We start from the raw sequence: 14,098 nt of genomic DNA, 5'->3' as shown, positions 1-14,098 counted from the left end.
CTTGCGCACATTTGTCTGATAGTTTTTCCTATATAGTAGAAGCCACATGGGCAAAATATAACAGAGACCACGTTTTTTGTCTTACACGTAATAAGTTCGCTAACCGTATGGGTGATTGGACCTATTCTGAATGTTTGCAAGCCGAGATTATATTTACAAAAATTACAATTTTTACATTGAAAATTCCCTGTTGGTACATGGCTAGTTAACCAGTCTGTTTTACTCTTCTTTTCTTTATCTTTTTGTGTATTATGTGCACGTTTCAATACTTCTCCTATTGTTTTCGTTTTCCTATAGGAGATTAATGGTTTCTTTCCCTGCCATTTCTTTGAGGTCTTCATCTGTCTCTAGTATATACCAATTCCTCCTAATTGCTCTCTCTATCATTTTATTTACCGGTGAATTCTGAAATGTGAACGTGAACCTATTCAAGGGCGCGTTTTTATGTTTTTTTCTGCATAATTCTTTATTTTTCTCATCTGCTTTTTGTCTCCCTTTCTTAATTAGATCTACTGGGTAGTTACGTTCTATTAATCTTCTTTCTAACCCGGTTGCCTGTTTTTGATATGTTGAATCTTGAGTGTTATTTCTTTTTAAACGTAAAAACTGTCCGTATGGAATACCGTTTTTAACTGCTTGTGTATGGGAACTTTGATAGTGAAGTATCGTGTTCTTTGCCACTTCTTTCCTGTAACCTTCACTTATTAGTTTCCCTTCTTTCACTAACAATTTAATATCTAGAAATTCTAGCGTATCTCCGCCATATTGGTGTGTAAACTCCATATTATAACCCTTAGCATCATTAAGGTAATCTACGAACTGATAAAATTGGTTTTTAGTTCCTGACCATATTAACAAAATATCGTCCACAAATCGGACATAAGTTCTTATGTATTTTATGAATGGATTAGCAGTAGTATATACTATGTTATTCTCAAAATTAGCTAGATACAGATTAGCGTATGTACAGGACACCGGTGTCCCCATCGGGGTCCCGGTGTCCTGTCTATACCACCTGCCTTCATATACAAAAGTACTGTTCTGTAGGACGAATTTGAGGGCGTCTTGTACAAATTTAATATATTGTTTAGAGTTCTCAGTTCTTTTTCAAAATTTCGTTCACTGCCTGCACACCCGTATCATGCACTGATAGATTTCTAAATTAATTTGTATACACAATGAATGGATATAAACAAGCGCAATGTGAGTACGCGCTGAGTTGACTTTTTCAACCCCAAACCTGGGGGAGGGGAAAAGTTGCTGCGTCTTATACGGCAAATACACATTAAAACCCTGTCCTATCACGGCGGTCCCTGCGGTCATCAACGGCCGGGACCCGTGGCTAATACAGGACATCACGATCGCGGTGATGCCCTGTATTAACCCTTCAGACGCGGCGATCAAAGCTGACCGCCGCGTCTGAAGCGAAAGTGACACTAACCCGGCTGCTCAGTCGGGCTGTTCGGGACCGCCGCGGTGAAATCGCTGCGTCCCGAACAGCTTACAGGACACCGGGGGGGACCTTTATGAAGGCGATCTCCTTCATCGTCATCGTGTCGTCGCGAAGCGACGTGATGTTGGCGATGGAGAGCGAGGATACCTGGCAGCAGAGACGTTCCGGAGTGACAGGGACACCATGGGGACGCGGCGACAGCGATGGAGGCCGACATCCAGGGCAGCGGTGACGGGTCCGGAGCGGCGCGGACACGTGAGTATTACCTCCTATACCAGTGGTCTTCAACCTGTGGACCTCCAGATGTTGCAAAACTACAACTCCTGGCATGCTGGGAGTTGTAGTTTTGCAACATCTGGAGGTCCGCAGGTTGAAGACCACTGTCCTATACTTTACATTGTATTTGGTTCAAAATCTTTTTTTTCTAGATTTTCCTCCTTTAAAATTGGGTGCGTCTTATATGCCGCAGCGTCTTATATGGCGAAACATACGGTAATTCAATGGAAATACAATGAATGAACCTGATATGTAAATCCCAGAATGCAGAGAACCTACCTGATAACCTACCACGGCACCTGAGGGGTTAATGGCAGACAACCGATCCTAGCAGATCCTCTGCAGCATCGCGGTCATTAAAATGGATGATTTACAAACACTGGAGCCGGCGCCGGGAGCTCGTAACCTCATAGCCACGCCCCCATGACATCACGCCCCGCCCCCTCAATGCAAGTCTATGGGAGGGGGTGTGATGGCAGTCCCATAGACTTGTATTGAGGGGGCGGGGTGTGACATCATGAGGGGGCGTGGCTATGACATCACTGTTCCAAACGCTGAGCAGCGGAGTACCCCTTTAAGGCTGAATTGTCCCCATGGACGTTCCCATTACTGACCCCACTGCAGGAGACTCCAGAGGGACATAGTAGAGAAGTGAGGACGCCCCATGGAAGGTTTTGTTTATGATGTAAAAATATCTGATGGTCGTTCATGTGATGGATAAAGGTGATGGATCCAATAAAAATCTACAACAAATGACATTTATTTCCTTCTGGGTCTCAGAGAATGACCCTGGTGGAGTCCCTAATACGGTCTATTATTTTTTTCACAGAGAAAACTTCAGATTTATAAACCACGATCTAAAGCAAAAAGGAGCCTAGATCCTGAAAATACTGACATCATTATCACAGACACAGAGGACCAAAAAGCCTACGTGTTTCGGAGCAGATGTGCTCCTTCATCAGGGTTGGTCACATGTGATTAACCAGGTCCTAACAGCTCTGTCTGTGTTGGATGCTCTGATCAGATGCGATCATTAGACTCCGTTTTGCTTTAGATCCGCACTGGGTTGAGACTCTTCCGGCCGGGGCGCTCTCTCCCGTGCAGTTGGATTAGTTCCGCGTGTGGTAGCTGTGTTGTCCGAACACTGAATGTAGCTGTATACAAAGAGACCATAGATCGGTACCATCATTTTATGTATATTTGTGATTGGTGGCCATGCTGTATGTGATGGTAATGTGTACGGGTCCTTATCTGTGATTGGTGGCCATGCTGTATGTGATGGTAATGTGTCCGGCTCCTTATCTGTGATTGGTAGCCATGCTGTATGTGATGGTAATGTGTACGGCTCCTTATCTGTGATTGGTGGCCACGCTGTATTTGATGGTAATGTGTACGGCTCCTTATCTGTGATTGGTGGCCATGCTGTATGTGATGGTAATGTGTACGGCTCCTTGTCTGTGATTGGTGGCCATGCTGTATGTGATGGTAATGTGTACGGCTCCTTATCTGTGATTGGTGGCCACGCTGTATGTGATGGTAATGTGTACGGCTCCTTGTCTGTGATTGGTGGCCATGCTGTATGTGATGGTAATGTGTACGGCTCCTTGTCTGTGATTGGTGGCCATGCTGTATGTGATGGTAATGTGTACGGCTCCTTATCTGTGATTGGTGGCCATGCTGTATGTGATGGTAATGTGTACGGGTCCTTGTCTGTGATTGGTGGCCATGCTGTATGTGATGGTAATGTGTACGGGTCCTTGTCTGTGATTGGTGGCCATGCTGTATGTGATGGTAATGTGTACGGGTCCTTGTCTGTGATTGGTGGCCATGCTGTATGTGATGGTAATGTGTACGGGTCCTTGTCTGTGATTGGTGGCAATGCTGTATGTGATGGTAATGTGTACGGGTCCTTGTCTGTGATTGGTGGCCATGCTGTATGTGATGGTAATGTGTACGGGTCCTTGTCTGTGATTGGTGGCCATGCTGTATGTGATGGTAATGTGTACGGGTCCTTGTCTGTGATTGGTGGCCATGCTGTATGTGATGGTAATGTGTACGGCTCCTTGTCTGTGATTGGTGGCCATGCTGTATGTGATGGTAATGTGTACGGCTCCTTGTCTGTGATTGGTGGCCATGCTGTATGTGATGGTAATGTGTACGGCTCCTTGTCTGTGATTGGTGGCCATGCTGTATGTGATGGTAATGTGTACGGGTCCTTGTCTGTGATTGGTGGCCATGCTGTATGTGATGGTAATGTGTACGGGTCCTTGTCTGTGATTGGTGGCCATGCTGTATGTGATGGTAATGTGTACGGCTCCTTGTCTGTGATTGGTGGCCATGCTGTATGTGATGGTAATGTGTACGGCTCCTTGTCTGTGATTGGTGGCCATGCTGTATGTGATGGTAATGTGTACGGCTCCTTGTCTGTGATTGGTGGCCATGCTGTATGTGATGGTAATGTGTACGGGTCCTTGTCTGTGATTGGTGGCCATGCTGTATGTGATGGTAATGTGTACGGCTCCTTGTCTGTGATTGGTGGCCATGCTGTATGTGATGGTAATGTGTACGGCTCCTTGTCTGTGATTGGTGGCCATGCTGTATGTGATGGTAATGTGTACGGCTCCTTGTCTGTGATTGGTGGCCATGCTGTATGTGATGGTAATGTGTACGGGTCCTTGTCTGTGATTGGTGGCCATGCTGTATGTGATGGTAATGTGTACGGGTCCTTGTCTGTGATTGGTGGCCATGCTGTATGTGATGGTAATGTGTACGGGTCCTTGTCTGTGATTGGTGGCCATGCTGTATGTGATGGTAATGTGTACGGGTCCTTGTCTGTGATTGGTGGCCATGCTGTATGTGATGGTAATGTGTACGGCTCCTTGTCTGTGATTGGTGGCCATGCTGTATGTGATGGTAATGTGTACGGCTCCTTGTCTGTGATTGGTGGCCATGCTGTATGTGATGGTAATGTGTACGGCTCCTTGTCTGTGATTGGTGGCCATGCTGTATGTGATGGTAATGTGTACGGCTCCTTGTCTGTGATTGGTGGCCATGCTGTATGTGATGGTAATGTGTACGGCTCCTTGTCTGTGATTGGTGGCCATGCTGTATGTGATGGTAATGTGTACGGCTCCTTGTCTGTGATTGGTGGCCATGCTGTATGTGATGGTAATGTGTACGGGTCCTTGTCTGATTGGTGGCCATGCTGTATGTGATGGTAATGTGTACGGGTCCTTGTCTGTGATTGGTGGCCATGCTGTATGTGATGGTAATGTGTACGGGTCCTTGTCTGTGATTGGTGGCCATGCTGTATGTGATGGTAATGTGTACGGGTCCTTGTCTGTGATTGGTGGCCATGCTGTATGTGATGGTAATGTGTACGGCTCCTTGTCTGTGATTGGTGGCCATGCTGTATGTGATGGTAATGTGTACGGCTCCTTGTCTGTGATTGGTGGCCATGCTGTATGTGATGGTAATGTGTACGGCTCCTTGTCTGTGATTGGTGGCCATGCTGTATGTGATGGTAATGTGTACGGCTCCTTGTCTGTGATTGGTGGCCATGCTGTATGTGATGGTAATGTGTACGGGTCCTTGTCTGTGATTGGTGGCCATGCTGTATGTGATGGTAATGTGTACGGGTCCTTGTCTGTGATTGGTGGCCATGCTGTATGTGATGGTAATGTGTACGGGTCCTTATCTGTGATTGGTAGCCATGCTGTATGTGATGGTAATGTGTACGGCTCCTTATCTGTGATTGGTGGCCACGCTGTATTTGATGGTAATGTGTACGGCTCCTTATCTGTGATTGGTGGCCATGCTGTATGTGATGGTAATGTGTACGGCTCCTTGTCTGTGATTGGTGGCCATGCTGTATGTGATGGTAATGTGTACGGCTCCTTATCTGTGATTGGTGGCCACGCTGTATGTGATGGTAATGTGTACGGCTCCTTGTTTGTGATTGGTGGCCATGCTGTATGTGATGGTAATGTGTACGGCTCCTTGTCTGTGATTGGTGGCCATGCTGTATGTGATGGTAATGTGTACGGCTCCTTGTCTGTGATTGGTGGCCATGCTGTATGTGATGGTAATGTGTACGGGTCCTTGTCTGTGATTGGTGGCCATGCTGTATGTGATGGTAATGTGTACGGGTCCTTGTCTGTGATTGGTGGCCATGCTGTATGTGATGGTAATGTGTACGGGTCCTTGTCTGTGATTGGTGGCCATGCTGTATGTGATGGTAATGTGTACGGGTCCTTGTCTGTGATTGGTGGCAATGCTGTATGTGATGGTAATGTGTACGGGTCCTTGTCTGTGATTGGTGGCCATGCTGTATGTGATGGTAATGTGTACGGGTCCTTGTCTGTGATTGGTGGCCATGCTGTATGTGATGGTAATGTGTACGGGTCCTTGTCTGTGATTGGTGGCCATGCTGTATGTGATGGTAATGTGTACGGCTCCTTGTCTGTGATTGGTGGCCATGCTGTATGTGATGGTAATGTGTACGGCTCCTTGTCTGTGATTGGTGGCCATGCTGTATGTGATGGTAATGTGTACGGCTCCTTGTCTGTGATTGGTGGCCATGCTGTATGTGATGGTAATGTGTACGGCTCCTTGTCTGTGATTGGTGGCCATGCTGTATGTGATGGTAATGTGTACGGGTCCTTGTCTGTGATTGGTGGCCATGCTGTATGTGATGGTAATGTGTACGGCTCCTTGTCTGTGATTGGTGGCCATGCTGTATGTGATGGTAATGTGTACGGCTCCTTGTCTGTGATTGGTGGCCATGCTGTATGTGATGGTAATGTGTACGGCTCCTTGTCTGTGATTGGTGGCCATGCTGTATGTGATGGTAATGTGTACGGCTCCTTGTCTGTGATTGGTGGCCATGCTGTATGTGATGGTAATGTGTACGGCTCCTTGTCTGTGATTGGTGGCCATGCTGTATGTGATGGTAATGTGTACGGCTCCTTGTCTGTGATTGGTGGCCATGCTGTATGTGATGGTAATGTGTACGGCTCCTTGTCTGTGATTGGTGGCCATGCTGTATGTGATGGTAATGTGTACGGGTCCTTGTCTGTGATTGGTGGCCATGCTGTATGTGATGGTAATGTGTACGGGTCCTTGTCTGTGATTGGTGGCCATGCTGTATGTGATGGTAATGTGTACGGGTCCTTGTCTGTGATTGGTGGCCATGCTGTATGTGATGGTAATGTGTACGGCTCCTTGTCTGTGATTGGTGGCCATGCTGTATGTGATGGTAATGTGTACGGCTCCTTGTCTGTGATTGGTGGCCATGCTGTATGTGATGGTAATGTGTACGGCTCCTTGTCTGTGATTGGTGGCCATGCTGTATGTGATGGTAATGTGTACGGCTCCTTGTCTGTGATTGGTGGCCATGCTGTATGTGATGGTAATGTGTACGGCTCCTTGTCTGTGATTGGTGGCCATGCTGTATGTGATGGTAATGTGTACGGCTCCTTGTCTGTGATTGGTGGCCATGCTGTATGTGATGGTAATGTGTACGGCTCCTTGTCTGTGATTGGTGGCCATGCTGTATGTGATGGTAATGTGTACGGCTCCTTGTCTGTGATTGGTGGCCATGCTGTATGTGATGGTAATGTGTACGGGTCCTTGTCTGATTGGTGGCCATGCTGTATGTGATGGTAATGTGTACGGGTCCTTGTCTGTGATTGGTGGCCATGCTGTATGTGATGGTAATGTGTACGGGTCCTTGTCTGTGATTGGTGGCCATGCTGTATGTGATGGTAATGTGTACGGGTCCTTGTCTGTGATTGGTGGCCATGCTGTATGTGATGGTAATGTGTACGGCTCCTTGTCTGTGATTGGTGGCCATGCTGTATGTGATGGTAATGTGTACGGCTCCTTGTCTGTGATTGGTGGCCATGCTGTATGTGATGGTAATGTGTACGGCTCCTTGTCTGTGATTGGTGGCCATGCTGTATGTGATGGTAATGTGTACGGCTCCTTGTCTGTGATTGGTGGCCATGCTGTATGTGATGGTAATGTGTACGGCTCCTTGTCTGTGATTGGTGGCCATGCTGTATGTGATGGTAATGTGTACGGGTCCTTGTCTGTGATTGGTGGCCATGCTGTATGTGATGGTAATGTGTACGGGTCCTTGTCTGTGATTGGTGGCCATGCTGTATGTGATGGTAATGTGTACGGCTCCTTGTCTGTGATTGGTGGCCATGCTGTATGTGATGGTAATGTGTACGGCTCCTTGTCTGTGATTGGTGGCCATGCTGTATGTGATGGTAATGTGTACGGCTCCTTGTCTGTGATTGGTGGCCATGCTGTATGTGATGGTAATGTGTACGGCTCCTTGTCTGTGATTGGTGGCCATGCTGTATGTGATGGTAATGTGTACGGCTCCTTGTCTGTGATTGGTGGCCATGCTGTATGTGATGGTAATGTGTACGGCTCCTTGTCTGTGATTGGTGGCCATGCTGTATGTGATGGTAATGTGTACGGGTCCTTATCTGTGATTGGTGGCCATGCTGTATGTGATGGTAATGTGTACGGGTCCTTGTCTGTGATTGGTGGCCATGCTGTATGTGATGGTAATGTGTACGGGTCCTTATCTGTGATAGGTGGCCATGCTGTATGTGATGGTAATGTGTACGGGTTCTTTCTACTATTCGCCCTACACAGCCGCACATCTACTATCGGCCATGTTCTATGATGTACGGCTCTTGCTGCAGATGCTACTCCTTGCCCTCTGGAGCTGCCAATCTCCTGCCGTGTCTATCATGTTCCATGCTGTACTGCTGCTGTTGGGAACCCCACCTACAATTTTATCATACCTTACACTGCTCCCAAAAATTGGATAATTTTGATGGCCTTGTTAAAGGGGTACTCTGCCAGAAAACATTTTATTTCCTATCCTTTGGATAGGGGATAAGATGTCTGATCACGGGGGACGCCGCCATCTCCGTTCTGGCAGCAGATCTTCCATGTGTGTGATGTCACGCCATGTTCCCTTCATTCATGTCTATGGGAGGAGGCGTGACGGCTACTTAGTAGTCGTCATGCCTCCTCCCATAGGCATGAATGGAGGGGGCGTGGTGGCAGTAGTTGCCAGTCATCCGGCATGGAGAGGATGTCTAGGGTGCCGTAGCGGAGATTGCAGGGGTCTCCAGTGTCTGGCCCCCCGCGATCAGACATCTTATCCCCTATCCTTTGAATCCATTGGTTTTTCACTTTTGGGGACCATCATGCACACAGTCACGACCACACATCAAATATAACAACAAATTTATTGCTACTTCTCAAAAAAAAAAAAAAAAAAGATAAAATTTGGACATAAAAAGAGTTGGAGACCTCCCAGGTGACCCCAGAGCATCATACAGTGAAGGTAAAAAGTATTTGATGTTGATCTGGTACATTCTCCCACCCCCCCCCCCCCCACAAGGAAATGATCCGTCTACAATTTCATTGGTCGGTTTATTTGACCAGTGAGAGACGAAATAACAGACAAAAATATCCCGAATTTATTCCTATCCCCCTATCACTCAGCAAGGTTTGTTATATACAGATATGGAGCTGAGATTAGGAGCACTCTCTTAAAGGGAGAGTTACCTGTATAAAAGATGTCCAGTGAAGCAATCCAATTCCAAACTTTCCACCATGGCCAAGACCAAAGAGCCGTCCAAGGATGTCAGGGACAAAATGGTGACATACCCAAGGCTGGAATGGGCTACAAGACCATCGCCAAGACCATTGCCAAGCAGCTCGGTGAGAAGTTTGCACCATTATTCACAAATGGAGGAAACACAAATTATCTGTTCATCTCCCTTGGTCGGGGTTCTCCATGTTAGTCTTGATCTCAAGGCAGCTGGGACCATTGTCACCAAGAAACAATCGGTAACACACTATGTCGTGAAGGACTGCAATCCTGCAACGCCCACAAGATCCCCCTGCTCGTGAAATTACATGTACAGGCCGGCTGACGTGAAAAACTGTGAACCGCAGCTGAATGTGACCTGAGCTCCTAAACTCAGCGCTGATCATTGTTAGGGATTAGGGGTCAAGATTAGGGTTAGGGGTTGGAGTTAGAGTTTAGGATTAAGGGTTAGGATAAGGGATTAGGGTTACAGGTTAGGGGTTAAGATTAGGTTTAGGGGTTAGGATTAGGGGTTAGAAAATGAGAGGGAGCTGTCTTGCTGATCATTGTTAGGGTTAGAGGTTGGGATAAGGGATTAGGGTTACAGTTTAGGGTTAGGGGTTAAGATTAGGGTTAAAGGTTAAATTTAGGGGTTAAGATTAGGGTTAAAGGTTAGGTTCAGGGGTTAAGATTAGGGTTAGAGGATAGGATTAGGGGTTAGGGAACGAGAGGGAGCCGGCTGTAGAGCAGAATAGTGTGTCCCTGTGCGGAGGGTCACATTCCGCTACAGGGAGACAGTTTTCTTCATTACACCAGTTGAAGTTTGCCAATGGACATCTGAATCATATTAGTGTATAATATTACTAGCAACGATTCAAGGGTAAAGGCTTATTGGAGTTCTATCGGATCAAAAAAACGGATCCCCATCGCAGAAGGTGGCGGTGTTTCTGCCTTCTCGCAAAAGATGTCACCATACTGGAGTTAGACCAGTCAAGTTCGGGGACACCGGAGAAGAAGTCAGATAGTCTTCAGACAGGCAGGTAATACAACAATGGAGGACTCCGATGCAGGATATGCCCCAGTGTGCCAGTCTATTACCGGAGAGTTCTGGCACAACATGGCAGCCTGGTTTACAGTCACAGCAATCTTTCTAGAGTTGTCACTAAACTTCTGATCTATGGTCCTTGCCTTGCTGTCCTGATGACAGCTATAGATGGAGAATGCTGTGAGAATGGGACTCCCTGCTGCCTTATCTAATCAGTCATAAAGCCAATGAGCCATACAACCACCCCCTCTTTTACATCACTGGTCCTGCGCTGACACAGCAGGACAGGGGACAGAGCTCACTGCTCTCTGATACCCATTAAACATCACTTCTTACAAGAACCTGCCCTTCAAGGAAAGGACACAGCTCAATTATTCATTTTGACATCAAACATCACAGTTGTGGTCCACAATGTACACTGGAAATGAAACGGGGGCAATATGCCTGGAGCTTACAGTGTGGTGGAGAGCTGTGCGTATGACACAGCACTGGTACAGAATGCCGGCAGACTCGACTTACCGCCATTAGTTTGTCAGGTTGGGTGTGTTTGATTATTACCACCTGACCCTATTGTTTTGGATGCTGTCTGACTGCGGCTTACCCCTCCTCTTCCCATTGAGAACACCTGAACAATAGGCTAAGATGTCAGCTAAACGAACATTTGGCTGACAGAACAATCATATGTTCAGGACACCATCATTTTTATCTAGGCCGGTTTCAATAATTTGTTTCTCAAAATTATTATGTTGAACCACAATTCAAAAGCAAAGCCAATTTTCAGTCATTTTTTTAATATTTGTTACTTTGGTAAAATTTCACTTATTTCAGGGCGAATTTTTTTTTTCCGTTTTTTTCCCCGAATAAAATAATGTCACTGGGTTTTCTACTATTGTCATAGTTCTATGTTTACTTGACCATATAATTTACCTTTGTTTATGTGACATTATAATAATAACGTCACATAAACATAGGAATTGATACAAATGCCAGGTTCCTGCAGTAGCGGTTGTGATGTCACGGCCGTGCCCCCCTCCATTCATGTCTATGGGAGGGGGTTGTATCGGCCGACATGCCCCCTCTCATAGACATGAGTGGAGGAGGCGTGGCATCACAATGGGGCATCCAAGCATTCTGAACAATATGTTCAAAACGCTGGAGCACCGGAGTACCCCTTTATTTTCATTTTATTCCTTTCTGCAATAAGAGTATTATGTGTTTTGGGGTTCACCTCCCCCTTCATCAGACTGAGACCTCTTAATACACTTTTATTGCAGAAAGGAATAAAACAAATATGCATTTTGGGGTTCACCCCCCCCCCCCCCTTTATCAGACTGAGACCTCTTAGAAATCTTATTGCAGAAAGGAATAAAATGGATACAATTCCGCATTTTGGGGGCCACCTCCCCATTCATCCGATTGAGACCTCTTAATATGCTTTTATTGCAGAAAGGAATAAAACGGATACAACTACGCATTTCAGGGTTCACCTCCCCCTTCATCAGATTGAGACCTCTTAATACGCGTTTATTGCAGAAAGGAATAAAATACATACAATTAAGCATTTCAGCGTTCACCTCCCCCTTTATCAGATTGAGACCTCTTAATATGTTTTTATCGCAGAAAGGAATAAAACAAATACAATTACACGTTTCAGGGTTCACCTCCCCCTTTATCAGATTGAGACCTCTTAATATGCTTTTATCGCAGAAAGAAATAAAACAAATACAATTACGCATTTCTGGGGTTTTCCTCTCCTTTGGGTGATACACAAGGCGCTAGTGCATGGTCTTTATTTTTTCTACCATATGAATAAGTGACCTGATGAAGGGGGTTCGAGCCCTTTGAAACGCGTCATCCCACATTTTTATTGAGAATATAATTTATTTATTCCTTACACTGGCTACTGCTCCTGGAATAGGAAAGAGCCATAGGTTGGTGCCTCACCTAATATACACCATTGCAGCTCGGGAACCAGTCTGGACCACATCTTAAGTATATTCATCCCCTACTTATGTTTGAGAGATGTCCATGTCCCCCTCCACCACCAGCTTTTCCTCATTTGTTCTTCCTCAGGTTCTTCTTCCTCCATCCATCTTCCCAATATCTGCTCTAAGATGAAGATTAATGGGATGACATTATTCATCTTGTGGTTGTACCTGCTAACAAATTTGGTGTCCTCTACGAGAGACAAGAGTATCCGACAAGTGTCCCTGATGAGCTGCTGGTTTCCTATTTTTGAGCATCATATAGTTGTTGACTACTTAAAGGGGTACTCCAGCGCTCTGAACATTTTGTTCAGAATGCTCAGAGCCGGAGGCTACGATCGTGACTTTACAGCCACGCCCCTTCTATTCATATCTATGGGAGGGGGCGTCAGCTGACACACCCCTCCCATAAACATGAATAGAGGGGGAGTGGCACGACACCACAAGGGGAGCGTGGTCGTGACGTAACGACCAATGTCACAGGAACCCGGCGTTTGTTTAGGATGCCGGGTGCTGTGGGAGATCACAGGGGCCCCAGCAGCGGGACCACCAAGATCAGACATCTTATCCCCTATCGGAGTACCCCTTTAAGGCTTCTCATACACGGACATACAGAAAGAAGGAACAATAGGGAGCACATACTCAGATTATGTTACTCACCGGTCCACAAGGTCATCTGCTTCCCCATTATAACACACCTACCAGAGTCAGCAGACAATGGCCCTAATGCTTTTTCTCTGACCATTACTCATTGTGAATGGTCTGATCCTCTGTTATCTACTGGTGTCACCTTCCACTGTAATCCAGCCTGTGATGAGGGGAGAGTACGATACAGTGATCTCTACAAAACAGTGTCAGCCTATTATTAGGCTTAGTGGCCAGAATACAAACTGCAAGATTTTAGGATTATTTTATTAGAAAGAAAACAACAAAAATTTTAAAAAATTATGTTTAAATAAAAAAAAATACATTTAAGACCCAGAAGGAAATAAATGTCATTTGTTGCAGATTTTTATTGGATCCATCACCTTTATCCACCACATGAACGACCATCAGATATTTCTACATAATAAACAAAACCTTCCATGGGGCGTCCATTAAGGGTCAATGTGCCATATTGAAATGAGTCCCAGTAGTCATGTGGGCGGGGCCTCCTGAGAACCAGTCACCTGGTCATAGCTGTAATAATGAGGGGTGAATGAGAAGCCAGAGAGAACCCTACATCCTAGGGCAGATGGCAGAACAGTGGAGATGATGGAGGATGCTCTCTGGATTATCAGTCACACCTCAGTAGGTGTTATTACAGCCATGACTAGGTGAGTAGTTCTCAGGAGGTGCCCGCCCACATGACTACTTGTGGCCCATGTGACTACGGTGCACACGACTCTCCATGTTTAATGTCCTTAAGATATCGGGATCGGGCGGCGTTCACAGCCCCATGGGAGGAAACATTATCAAATAACTGATTATGTGTTGTGAAGAGGAAACTAGCGCGGACAGGTTCCCTTTAAACCCTCTCCCGGATGTTTAAAGGGGTACTCCGCTGCTCAGCTTTTGAAACAAACTGTTCCTAAAGCTGGAGCCGGGAGCTTGTGAAGTCATAGCTCCGCCCTCATGATGTCACGTCCCACCCCCTCAATGCAAGTCTACGGGAGGGGGCGTGACGGCTGTCACGCCCCCTCCCATAGACTTGCATTGAGGGGGCGGGTGTGACA

The sequence above is a fragment of the Hyla sarda genome, chromosome 1 (assembly GCF_029499605.1).
Source record: "Hyla sarda isolate aHylSar1 chromosome 1, aHylSar1.hap1, whole genome shotgun sequence".
Taxonomy (NCBI): Eukaryota; Metazoa; Chordata; class Amphibia; order Anura; family Hylidae; genus Hyla; species Hyla sarda.
The sequence above is the reverse complement of the archived record's forward strand: the minus strand, read 5'-3'. Positions refer to the sequence as shown.